Source organism: Neopsephotus bourkii, unplaced genomic scaffold (assembly GCF_033783945.1).
Source record: "Neopsephotus bourkii isolate Nb327-2 ecotype Australia unplaced genomic scaffold, CSIRO-AGI_Nbou_v1 NB_1314, whole genome shotgun sequence".
Lineage (NCBI taxonomy): Eukaryota > Metazoa > Chordata > Aves > Psittaciformes > Psittacidae > Neopsephotus > Neopsephotus bourkii.
The window spans coordinates 289,588-301,902 of NW_026901795.1; the positions used below are offsets into that span (position 1 = coordinate 289,588).

General features: G+C 42.9%; 1 protein-coding gene across 1 annotated transcript in view; it reads left to right on the forward strand.

Annotated features, from left to right (window-relative positions):
• Positions 1 to 4,650: 4,650 nt before the first annotated feature.
• DSE (dermatan sulfate epimerase) overlaps positions 4,651 to 12,315 on the forward strand; it is a 36,322-nt gene continuing 28,657 nt past the window's right edge. Inside the window, exons 1-2 of the mRNA XM_061366165.1 lie at positions 4,651 to 4,731; positions 5,264 to 5,333. The gene's annotated coding sequence lies outside the window, so the exon portion shown is untranslated. The remainder of the gene's footprint in view (positions 4,732 to 5,263; positions 5,334 to 12,315) is intronic.

The window sequence follows — 12,315 nt, forward strand, 5'->3', positions numbered from 1 at the left end:
CCTTCCCAGCAAGCCAGGTAACCAAGGGTCTTTCTTGGAAGTTTTCACTTCTCAGACATAATTTACTATAAGGGAAAGAAAAGGATAGATGTTATTAAGACCTTGTAACCAGGAGCTGGCTGCTCCCCGTGTCTCCAATGTGGCAGACATTTTCAAGATGTGCACTGTATACTTTCGTGTCTAAGACAGGGGCTTCAATGTGTGTGACCTAAAAACACTGCCATTGTTGGAGAAGAGCAACATTTCCCACACACATCTGGCTCAGCCACACAGACACCAGACACCAGACACCAGACATTTCATGTTCCTGGTAATGTTGCTTGCCAGAAAGGCCAAGGAAAATTAAAGAGCATGTGACTTATGAGTAGAATGGTTGAACTGAACAGTTTTCAAACAATTTCCATGGATCACAGTCTGCACAACTGGGCAAAAGAACAACTTAGCTCCAAAAGGTAAACCTAGCTCCTCTCCTAAATCCATTCTGGAGCAATGCCACTTGAAAGGTCAGTTTGCTGCATGTGTCAGTGTTGCGTGGTGTAAGTTAAGGAAATGACAGATACAAGAACTATTAATCTCAAGGACCTTTCCGATAAAAAAGAAGATGGGAACAAACAAACTAGGGTTCTGATACTTGGGAGCAGAGAAGGAGTGACAGACTTCAGGGACAGCAGCACCAAGGGACTGGGAATTGTAAAATGGTATGTTACTGAGGCATTTAAACCAGCTTTATGGCTGGTGGCAAGAACAGGTATGTAACATTCATCACATCCTAAAGAAGACATGTAAAACAGGTCAGATCTGACAGAATTCTGCCCTAAAATTATTTGGTTTTCTCTGCAGTTATAAAGAAAGTCTAGCATGCCTAGATCAGAGGTATTTGCTGGTCAAGTATAGACCAAAAGTGCATGACACATTCAGAGGTTAGATGGATCCCACCCAGAATTTCTGCTCCAGACTGACATTGTTTTATTGTTTAATTATTTTCCTCTTGCTGTCATCAGCAACAAATTCACTGGCACGCAGCAAGGCATGCAGCCAACCATCAAGAGAAGCTTAACCTTATAGTAAGGGAGGTTATACCCATGGTTAAAGAGGTAAAGGGCAGAGGAAGATCAAAGAGAAGCCTTAATCTTGCCTGTGCAAGTAGCATTTTGAACATAATCATACAAAACAGGACTGGAAAGGACCTTGACAGGTCACCTGGTCCACCCCTTGCTCTAAGGCAAGATCCATCAGACTTTCTAGACCTGAACTGTTCTTGTCAAATATATGTCCAACTTGTACTTAAAAAGCCTCCAGGGACAGAGAGGCCATTCACTCCTGCTTACAGTACCCTTACAGATACTTCTTTTTTCCTACTTAGCTTAAATTTCTCTTACTGCAACTTACATGATGTTCTCAGAGAATGAGGACATGAGATTATTATCTTATTTTCAGCATCTTTTACATAGCTGAAGGCTGATATCTGTTGTGATTTAAGCCCAGCTGGTAACTCAGCAATTCACGCTTGCTCACCCCTCCCCTTCCATCCCTCCCTGGGTGGGATGGGGAGGAGAATTGAAAGAATACAGAAGAATATAAACCCCATGGGTTGAGATAAAAACAGTTTAATAACTGAAGTTACTGGATATAAATAACTACTATTAACAATAATACTAATGATAAGGGAAATAACAAGGGGAGAGAATATAAAACTAAAAGGGGGAAGTTGAAAAACCAATAAACACAAGTGATGCACAATACGATTGCTCACCACCCACCGATACTCAGCCAGACCTAAGCAGCAATCTGGGCCTTCTGGGTGACTCCCCTCAGTTTCTATACTGGGCATGATGTGCTGTGGTACAGAATACCCCTTTGGCTAGTTTGGGTCAGGTGTCCTGTCTCTGCTCTCTTCCAGCTTCTTGTGCCACTCCTCACTGACAGAGCGTAAGACTGAACAGTCCTTGATTGGGGCAAGCACTACTGAACAACAAGTAAAATATCAGTGTGTTATCAGCATTGTTGTCAGACTAAAACCGAAACACAGCACTACAGCAGCGACTAGGAAGGAGAAAAAACTTACTGTTACAGCTGAAACCAGGACATACCACATCTTCCTCCAACCTTCTCACCCTTAGGCTAATTTTCTCAGTCGTTCTGTATTCATGACAGCTGCTAAAACTGGGGTCATTTTTGTTTCAAAATTATTAGTTGCAAGGCTGAAATTAATCTAGAATGGGCAGATAACAGAATCATAGAATGATTTGGGTTGGAAAGGACCTTAAGATCATCAAGTTCCAACCCCCGGCCATGCACAGGGACACCACACACTAGACCATGTCACCCAAGGCTCTGTCCAACCTGGCCTTGATCACTGCCTGGGATGGAGCATTCACAGCTTCTTTGGGCAACCTGTGCCTCACCACCCTTACAGTAAAGAACTTCTTCCTTATATCTAACCTGAACTTCTCCTGTTTAAGTTTACACCTATCACCCCTTGTCTATCACTACAGTCCCTAACAAAGAGTCCGTCTCCAGCATCCTTGTAGGCCCCCTCCAGATATTGAAATGCTGCTATGAGGTCTCCATGCAACTATCTTGCCTCTCAGACACCTCTGAATCGTCTGATACTTTTTAATCTATTTGTTTAGCCTGACAAGCACCCTGTGAGTTACTGGGAATTAAAATTAGCCCCATTTCACACAGGAGGACATAAGGCAGAGAGGATTTGTGGCTCTCCACTCTGTGTATGTATCTATATCCATCACATGCCAAGCACCTGGATGTGCATGAAGCAAGGTCCAAGCACTTCCAAGCTCATTCTCTATGAGGCAGAACCCCAAGTGAACAGGTAGGATCAGTGTCCTTGTCCTTTGCACAGCTATTCAGTCATGACAAGGCAGCATAGTGCAGTTTCTCTGCAATACAGATAAATACAGCCACAGACTATGGCTTTCAAAAGCCATTCAGGTATTATGCTGTTCCGTAGGATTGTAAGGGTTAATTCCATTTAACTCAGAGTCAGTTACTTAATGCATTTAAATACCTAATGATGCAGACATGTGACTAGGACTTAGATACCTTCCTGCTCATCACTGTAGGAATCCTGATGATTTTAGAAATTTCAGTAGAATCATCCTGTTAGTCACATCTGGTCTGATGGGGGGGAATCTGTAGCTCTCCCCGTGCTCATTCGTGTCACAACATTAGTATTGTACAACTCTACTATCAATGCAGTATAGCATAGCACCATTCACATAGGTGCTTAGAAACATACCTTCTAATGATCAATCTAGTGTTTGCATGACTGAAGCACTTAGAGCTTTTAGACATGTCATTACTGGTAAAAGAGTAATGCTTCATTCCAGGCTCTGGCATTGCTTTCAGAGTTTGCAGCAACAGCTTGTGGATCCCTGCTCATTGTGCTGAGACTGTCAATAGGTAGCACTGGGAAATACCACAGGAGTGAAGGGAAATGTATAGTTTCTAGTTTCATCTAGTTTCCACAAGTTTATTAATCTTGATAGAGTGGCAGAAAATCACAATGGAAACCACAAAGAGCCTGTTTAAAACCATTCTCAAGAAACAGCTTTTACATTTTAAAGCCAGGGAACTGATGTATCCAATAACATCAGTGCACACATTACTAAAATTAAGAGTAAGCTTTGTGAAATGTAAACTTTAGGTAGCTGGACACCATCCTGCCCTATCACATATAAATATTTTTATTTTCATTTCAATAGTCAGAAGAAGATAAAACATGCTCAGCTTTTGGAACCTGACAAATATTTGGAATTCTTCATGTGGGTTTTTTTGTTTGATTGTTTCTCTATGTTTGTTAGAAAGACTGTGAAGGCAAAGAGAACTGCTAAAAAAAAAGATAATTTAATTCATCCTCTTTTATATTTTTTTCGTAAGTATCTTCGACTGAGTGACTGCGAAAGTGTCAGGATGGCTGGCTTGAATGACCATGGTGTTTCAGGTTTTTGTTTTACGTAAGTAGTCACACCGTATATAAAAGAGCAGATTGACAAACTGGCCTTCTTATTTCTTTGCTGGCTTGAGGGAACTTTTGGCTGGGAGGTCCTACTACTCTTCTGCAGTGTGGGGACAGAACTAGAGATGGATATTGCATAGGAATGAGTCACCCTGGATGCTTTAACCTCCATAGCCCCTTTGCCCGAGCCGCGGTACCGCTGCCAGGAGTTCTAGGCGCAGAAAATCAAATTGCCGACGCTCCGGTACCTGGGCCAACACATCCCCTCAGAGAAACGAGTCCTCTCGCTAAAAGAGAATCAGGGTATTTCCGTGAAGTACGAGCGGGGAGGAGCGGGCGGGGAAGGGAAAGCTGTGCGCACGCCACCGATAAATAAATAAGCGAGCACACAGAGAACTGAACGAGCGCCCTGGGCAGGGCCGGGTGGCCGCGCAGCCCTGTGTGCCGGGGCCGTGCGGGCTCCTTCGCCGCTTCGCTCCGCGCGGTCCCCTCAGCAAGGGAGCGGGACCGCGGCGCTTCCCCTCTCCCCCGCCGCCATGGCGTGAGGGGCCGGGGGAAAAGTAGGAGGACGGGGAGAGGTAACGAAGGAGGGCGGAGGGCGGGGAGGCGGGAGGTGGAGCGGGAGGGGGGAGTCATTTTCTTCCTGAGTTGAAAACCGCTCCCCCCCCTCTGGCTCCGTCCCCTGGGGCTGCGGAGGAGAAACGTTCTGGCTGCCGAGAGGCTGGTCCGCGCCGCGCCAGGGGCCGCCGGCGGTGAGTGCCCGTGCGGTGCGGGGCAGCGCTCCGTTACACTCCAGTCCCGTCCTCTCCGTCCCGTCCCGAGCCTCCCCTCTGCCGGGCCGCTGGGCCCCGGGAGCGCCAGTCCGCCCCCCCCCCCCCCCCCGGCCTGGGGGCGCCGGTTACCGGCGGGTTTGGGAAGGGGGCGATCCCTCACCTGGTGCACCCCATCCCAGGAGAGCGGCTGGCGGAGGCGGTTAGCGGGCAGTGGGTGTCGGGGCCCGCGTCGACCCGTTGCGGGAGCGGTGGGGAGGGCGCGGGGTGGTGGCCGGGGGTGTCCCGGAGGGAGTAACCTCCAGGCACGGGGTTTTCCAGGCTGTCCCCGGCGGCGTGGGTACGGGTTGCTCTTCGGTCACCGCCGGCCGGATCCCCGCAACGTTGCGGAGGTGCTGGGCATCTCGTAGGGTGGGCCCCGTGTCCGAGGTGGGTGCGTGCGGGATACGTGGCTTTTTCCGCTCAGAACTTTGCCTCTGGGCGCCGTGGGTAACAGCGTTCTGCTCTTCCGTAGCGCCGTTACCGCAAGAGCCGCCGAGCCTTTTGCTACCGAGTTAAGCCTCCCAAACATGCGTGTGTGAAAGGTAAGCGGTAGCATCCTTGCCTTAAACCTAGGGGATCTGAGAAACAGGAAAAGAGTGCTTTGCCCCATGCAACTTCCTGCTACTTTTTTTGTTGCTGGTAAAGTCCCGGGACCACAGCTGTTAACTCCCGAAGCTCGGTCCCCTCAGCCCCAGGGCGGCAAGCTGCAGTTCCTTTAGCTGGTATTGCATGAAAGCGATGCATCAGCACTCCGTGTATCTCATGCCAACTCCAGAAATTCGGTTTGGTATGAATGAAAGTAACCGTTCTCTCTGCTTTTCTGTCATTCCCTCTTGAAACATTATAAAGCCATGGTATTTCCCTACATTTTCAAGCTGGAGTGGCTTCTTTTGGACATAAACAAGAAATAAAAAATGAATACAATTGTGAATGAAATACAGGAAATATTGCTCAACTAGCTGGAGATTTTTGGTCACCCTAAGATCAATTGCAATTTAAATATCACTAAAGTTTTAATATAGTCTAAACAAAGAAAGTCTCAGCTAAATATTGCCACGTTATGTTTATCATGCCAACAGTTATAACTCAGCATTTCAAAATAAAATGAACAATTCAGCTGAAGGGCAGCAGTGGGAATCAATAATTCAGATGCTGTTTATTGCTCTGAAAGACTCTTGCTGGGTAGCCTTGAGCAAGTCACTCCACCTCTCCATGGCTCTTGTTTCCTTCCTCATAAAATAGATAAATGTGCTTGCTTGCTTCACAGGGGTGTTGAGAAGTTTAATTAATTAATTTGTTTCATAACTACTTGGAGATCCTTGGGTCCATTTTTCCACAGAAGCGCTAAGTACTAGTTGAACTAGGAGTTCCTTTACTGTGGGTCGTTGCTTATGTGTGTTTCTTCAGTGATCTAAATTAACCAAGTTTTCAGTGAAATCAACAAAGGAGCAGTTCTGGACTGTGGTTTTCTGGACTCTGTAAACTTCATTAGGATGCAAAACCAAAATATATGAAACACAGAATAATTTACTGACACAGAACTACTGGTACTTTAAGCAAATGTCACTTTCTTTTCTTGCTATTCACAGTAAGAGCTTGCTTTTGTTTTGTTTGAACCATTGTGTTACTTTGCATAATTCTGAATTGCCTTGAAAAAGAAGCAGCTGAGTGCTGTTATATAATACAAGAACAAGAGATGAGATTAGTTTATAAACATATCTGTAACTTGGCCTATGGAGACTGACCTTAGAAGTACTTGGTGCTGGTTTTCCACTGCATATTCATATGCAGTCTCTTCTAAAACCTGTTCTTTGGCCATAGAGAGTATAGATTGCAAAGGAAGAAATACATGAATTGAACAAATTGGTTGCCTTTGGTAAAAGTTGATAGATTTTGGTTGCCTAAGAGAGCTCAGGTTTTATTACAACGTATATTAGGTATTCTGACTAGATATTAAATAACTGCACCACTGTGGAGAGGAAAACGTGTTTAATTACTTGGCTAAATGTTGGGTGTGATTTTCTTAGTTTGCATGCATTTATTAGTAAAAAGGAGCAGGTGAAAGCTAGTTTAAAGGTACTTTCTAAAGGTTCATACCTTTAGAAACTCTGTGCTAATGAGGTCTGTGTACCATTTTTTTTTCCTCAATACAGAGACAGCAAGCACATAAGCTTTTCCAAAATGAATTCAAGTGAAGTCTTGATAAAGATCAGTGATAGCAAAAAGTCATTCCATTACCAGGAAGCTGTTGGGTTGAGAATTAACATAGTGAGTCTGTATGCTGGTGGAGAAATGGTCACATCCATCAGTACACAGCAGTCTGAGCAGTGAGAACTAGGAGTAAATAAGGCTGTAAATAAATCTGTAAAACTGAAGTGTCTCTTTTTTCAGAAGCGATTGCATTTAGCTAAAAAACTGAGTTACATTCTTAGGCTTGTGTGTGGCAACCTGCACATCTGGCACCCACAACAGACTAGCAATGAGCAGAAAGAAATTTAGTTACTGGTGCTATTGTTCCTGGACATTTTGCAAGAACTAAAGCGTGTTTTGCCTTCTTTTTTTTTTTTTTTTTCCTCCCCTAAAGGGAAAACAGCTTTCCGTAACTATTGTTTCCTGGTTGAGATTTGGTAATCCAAGTGCCTGGTGAGTGAAAGAGAATGTGGCTCTTGCTTAGCAAGTGGTATTTAATTGGTAAATAGGGTATCTCAGCAGTGAGTTTGTCCTGGCTGTTCACACCTTCTTTGCTGTCTCCATTCAGCAGAGGTAGATAAGAGCTTAGTTGCAGCAGTGTAGTTCCCTAAACTTTTAAACCATGGTGCTAGTTTGTGTTCAAGACTGTAGCCACATACTTATTATAGACTCAATATTTGGCAGAAATCACTTCCTTTGAGCTACTTTTCTGTTTAGATGGGTAAACTTTGTACGGGTGTCTGTTAGCCCAGCTGGGATATGGTGAGGTGTGACAGAGCTGCGTTAGTAGAAACCCCAAACCCTTGTGCACTGAACTTTGCCTGAGCTCAGTTACCTACTCAGGAAGGGAGCAGAGTAGAGAAGGGGATTAAAGGCTGCAAGGAAAATGGAAATCCAGCTGATGTCACCTGGGATCTTTCTCATGAATGCTTTGACAGTAGAAGTTTGGCAAGAGTGAGGGTTGGTAACGAAGAGCTGACCGAGGGCTCTGGTCATTTAGGGAATCGCATGAAGGAGGGAGCGCTGGAAACAGTTTCTCACCTCAGGTGCTGACATAATGCCTTCATCTGCTCTGGGCCATGGTCAGGTGTGAAAGCCCAGGCACAAAGAGGCCATTATGTACATGGTCTGAAATTACCTTTGTTTGGCCTTTCTTTCTGTTTTTCACTTTTCGTAGACTCGCAGAGTATACAGTAGGATTCAGCAATAGTGTGTTTTTGGACAGGAAATGGATTGTAAGGACCCTGGTCAGGCAAGTATTGTATCTCATACCAGATAAACATAGTTTTAACAGAAGAGTTCTTTCACCATGGTTGTCCTGGTTTATGTTCTTGTTTGTTTGGTTAATTTTAATTTTATTTTTATTAGAAATACTAAAACTGCAGAATATTTTGTATGAAATTCATACGCCCTCTTAAGTCTTCCAATCAGACGTCTGCCCAGGGTTGTTGAAGTGTTTTCAAAAGTTGTCTGAAAGTATTTTGGTGGCTGTTGCATAGATCGTTGGAGCTGTGGTGCATCACACTTTCTACCAAAATGATCTGTCAGGTTTCAGTGTTGCTGCCAGAGCCATGCCTGCACAACTCCTGGTCAAAAATGAGATTATACAATTATAAATGTCAGCATTAACCTGCAATTTAATGGCTTTGTTGATGCCTACTCACACAAATTGCTCACACCAGCTGTGGGTGGCTAAATTTTGCGGGAGTAATGCAGCCTTTTAACTCCATCTGCAGTTGAGGATTCTGTCCATGAAAATGTAATTGTCACTTTTTGTTAAGAGCATCATTGAGGACAGTAGCCAAAGGAGCTACAGACCGGTACATTTTACCATGTTTCCAAGTTTGTACCTTAAAAATCAGCTGCATCTGGGTAATGTATATTATATTTATGGTGAGAGAAAGGAACTGTATGCTTTATCTAGATATACATAGAAACTGCAGATAATGAGGTTAACAGATGAAAGCAGCAAACATAACAGAATTATACCAATAATAATGAACAATATATTGATCTATATAACTATCTCTCTGGGTACAGTGTATGCCTACAAACAGAGGCGTTTATCCTGTAGCAGACAATCAGTAGACTGAGAGAATACATAGGCTGAGTTAAAGACAGTTTAATAGGTAAAGCAAAAGCTGCACACACAAGCAAAACAAACCAAGGAATTCATTCAGTATTTCCCATGGGCCCGCAGGTGCTCAGCCACCTCCAGGAGAGCAAGGCTCCATCACATGTAGTGGTTACTTGGGAAGATAAATGCCAAAACTTCAAATGTCCCCCGTTCCTTCTTTTTCCTCTGGTTTTATATGGTATGGGATATCCCTTTGGTCAGTTGAGGTCATCTGTCCTGGCTGTGCCCCCTTCCAACTCCTTGTGCACGCCCCGCCTCCCCACTGGTGGGGTGGTGTGAGGAGCAGAAAAGGCCTTGACTGTGCGAAGCACTGCTCAACAGTAACAAAAACATCCCTGTGTTATCAACACTGTTTCCAGCACAAATCCAAAACACAGCCCCATATTAGCTACTATGGAGAAAATTAACTCTACCCCTGCCAAAACCTAGCACAAGAATAAATAATAAACAAAAAAATCCAGTATAGTTTTGTATGCAAGACCAAGTCATAAACAGGATATGGAAACATGTTAAGTGTTAAAATGAGTTTTGATCCCATAGAAACTGAAGGATGTGATGTGTTTTAGAATTCCTGCCTATTAATATGACATCCTGTGGAAATGCTTTACAGATAAAAAATATTAATTTGATATGTTCAGCTACTGAAGTCTATAGAGAAATACATATATATAGAGAGAGAGAAAGTAAGAACTGGTTTGGTAAAACTCCAGTGGAAACACTTCATTTGTTTCCAATAACTTGGAAGCAGCTGAAAGAAGGACATTAAAACAGTAAGATTAAAACTGTTAATTATACATAGTTGAGGACAGCAACAAGCCAGGGAACTTAAAACATTTACAAGTATTTGGAAGAGTAAGGGTCAAGGCTAACAAAGAAGTGCTAGTTGGAAAAGAGAATAGAAATTAAAGTCAGAAATGGAAACACTAGTATTAGTATCATATTTTCTGATGCTGTAATTGGCCTCCTAAAAAGTGAGGAAAGCTACATGGCATGCAGCAGTCTGAGTGGGCTGGGTTAGGCAGAAGGAGGAATTCTGTTTTGACAGCACTGAAGTTTGCTTTCCACATGTGCACAAATGATTTATTATTTTCCGTCCTGTGCTTGCACCTCCTGGGCATTGCCATCACCCTCTAAAGGTTTTCCAGCTCTTCCTGTGCACCGTGGTTGTACCACTTGATCCACGCAGAGACCATGCTCTGGACTACCTCAGATAACCTCTTCCCCTGCTCACTTCCTCGTGAGTCACAGTTGCACTTCTGCTTTGTAGGCAAAGGAAGCCCTAAGCATGGCTTCTGATACCTCACATGAAAGGGTTCACAGCCATATAGACCCCTGAATGGGTCTACATGTATGGGCAGATGCATTACTTTTTAACAGTTGCCAAATGAATAGCTATTATAGAGATTATTACAGGTGCTTTTGTTCTGTGTTTCTGCAGTATCTGTTACTGTCATAGTCCTAGGTCCCAAAGGTGTCCAGTGTAGTAGATGGATGAGTAGTTTGGTTGACTTCTGGGACATTACTGGAACGGATAAAACTAGTGAACATATCCTTTTGGCCTGTATGAAAATTCTCACTTCAGCTCAAAATAAAATGCTGATGCTCTAAGGAAAATCTTTCTGTGGTAGCTTATAGTTTTATGCCTTTGATGGTAAAAGAGACTGAGCTTTCATTCACTGAATGCAGATGCCTTTACAGGCATGTCTGTACTGGTTGGGGATGATTGCCTTCTGGATTCTGGATATCAAAATGACTTTCTTACTCATTCTATACAGTGAAGTACATCATAAAAGATCCCAGTAAGGATTAGGAGTAGTAATGTTTATGCAACCAAAAAAATCATTGAGAAAGCATTTATAAAGTAGGATAAATTATAAAATGGAAGAAAATTCCAAATTCCCAAATTACAGTTTGGGCATGCAGACAATTTAAATCTTGTTTTTGCTCGAGGCAGAGAGAAAGTTAAGCATTCAGTAAGTGCATATGTATGTCCTGATAATTTATATATACAGTGGTAAAATAAACTTTTAAATGAAAGGAAGAAACAGATGAAACTTGCATCTCAGACACCTTACACATCTTACTGTAAACTTACAAAATACTTGGTATTTGTTGTCCTGTCTGTACAGTTGTGGAGATTGTACAACTGTTCATTCTCCCAGAATGATGGCCTCACATGGCTGTGTACTGCTCCAAATAGATCATTGAATTTTGTGTGTAGATCAAAGGACAGATACGAGTTTATGTCTTGACTGCTGACATGATGTCATATGCTGATAATTCCTATAGGAGCTGGTTGTTTCTGGTTGTCCTGATGATTCTCATAGCACATAGCACATTCTTCAGACATATAAGTTGATACAAAGCTTCTTTCAAAGTATTTCAGGTCACTTCAGAACAAGGGCAATGCTAACGCTTGGGTACCTGAGCTGTACTTTATTGTAGTTTTGATTCTGAATTATATTTGGGATTTCAGTATTTAAGCTTTTAAATACCTTTGACATTATGTAATTGTGATGTAGCATATTTCTCATATTGAAAAAAACCAGAGGAAGCAATGAAGTAATGTTGCCTGGTGGGTAATGTCGTAATAGGTATTTTTCAAGTTATAAGCAGTGATTTTTACACCTTTCCAGCATTTTTATTGGGGAGACAGATGGTCATTGATTTTATCTCACTGACCAAAAGGCAGGTGGAGGAAGGACTCCCAGCTGTTCTTTTCTTGGGGTATAGGAGTTTTGTACACTGGTGTCTAGCCCTGCAGCTTTGAGAGGGACTCAGCAGTACTATTTGCTGATGTGGAAACTATACATCTTGGGACTTAGATCAGTAGATTTATTGTGATTGTTACAGCACAAAGATAAGTTTATAGTTTCCTTGGTCCCACTTCATCTGCCACCTCATTTTGTTGTATCAGATCTGTTTCTGTGAGTCAGTAGGAATCAAATGGCAGTATACATGGGAATTAGTCTCTATTGACCCTTTCACCTCTCCGTTTTTGTAGACTTACCCCACATTTTTTAGTACTTAAATGTCATTGGATTCAGTTAGAGGACTCAGTTACTCTCCCATTTTTAAATATGTTTTCAAAATATTTAGATCAGCAAGTTGTTGGACAAAATAGCTCTTCAGTTGTTGTGTCATGATTTTAAAACACTACAATTTCCAACTGATTATAGATGTTGCTCCTTGTATCA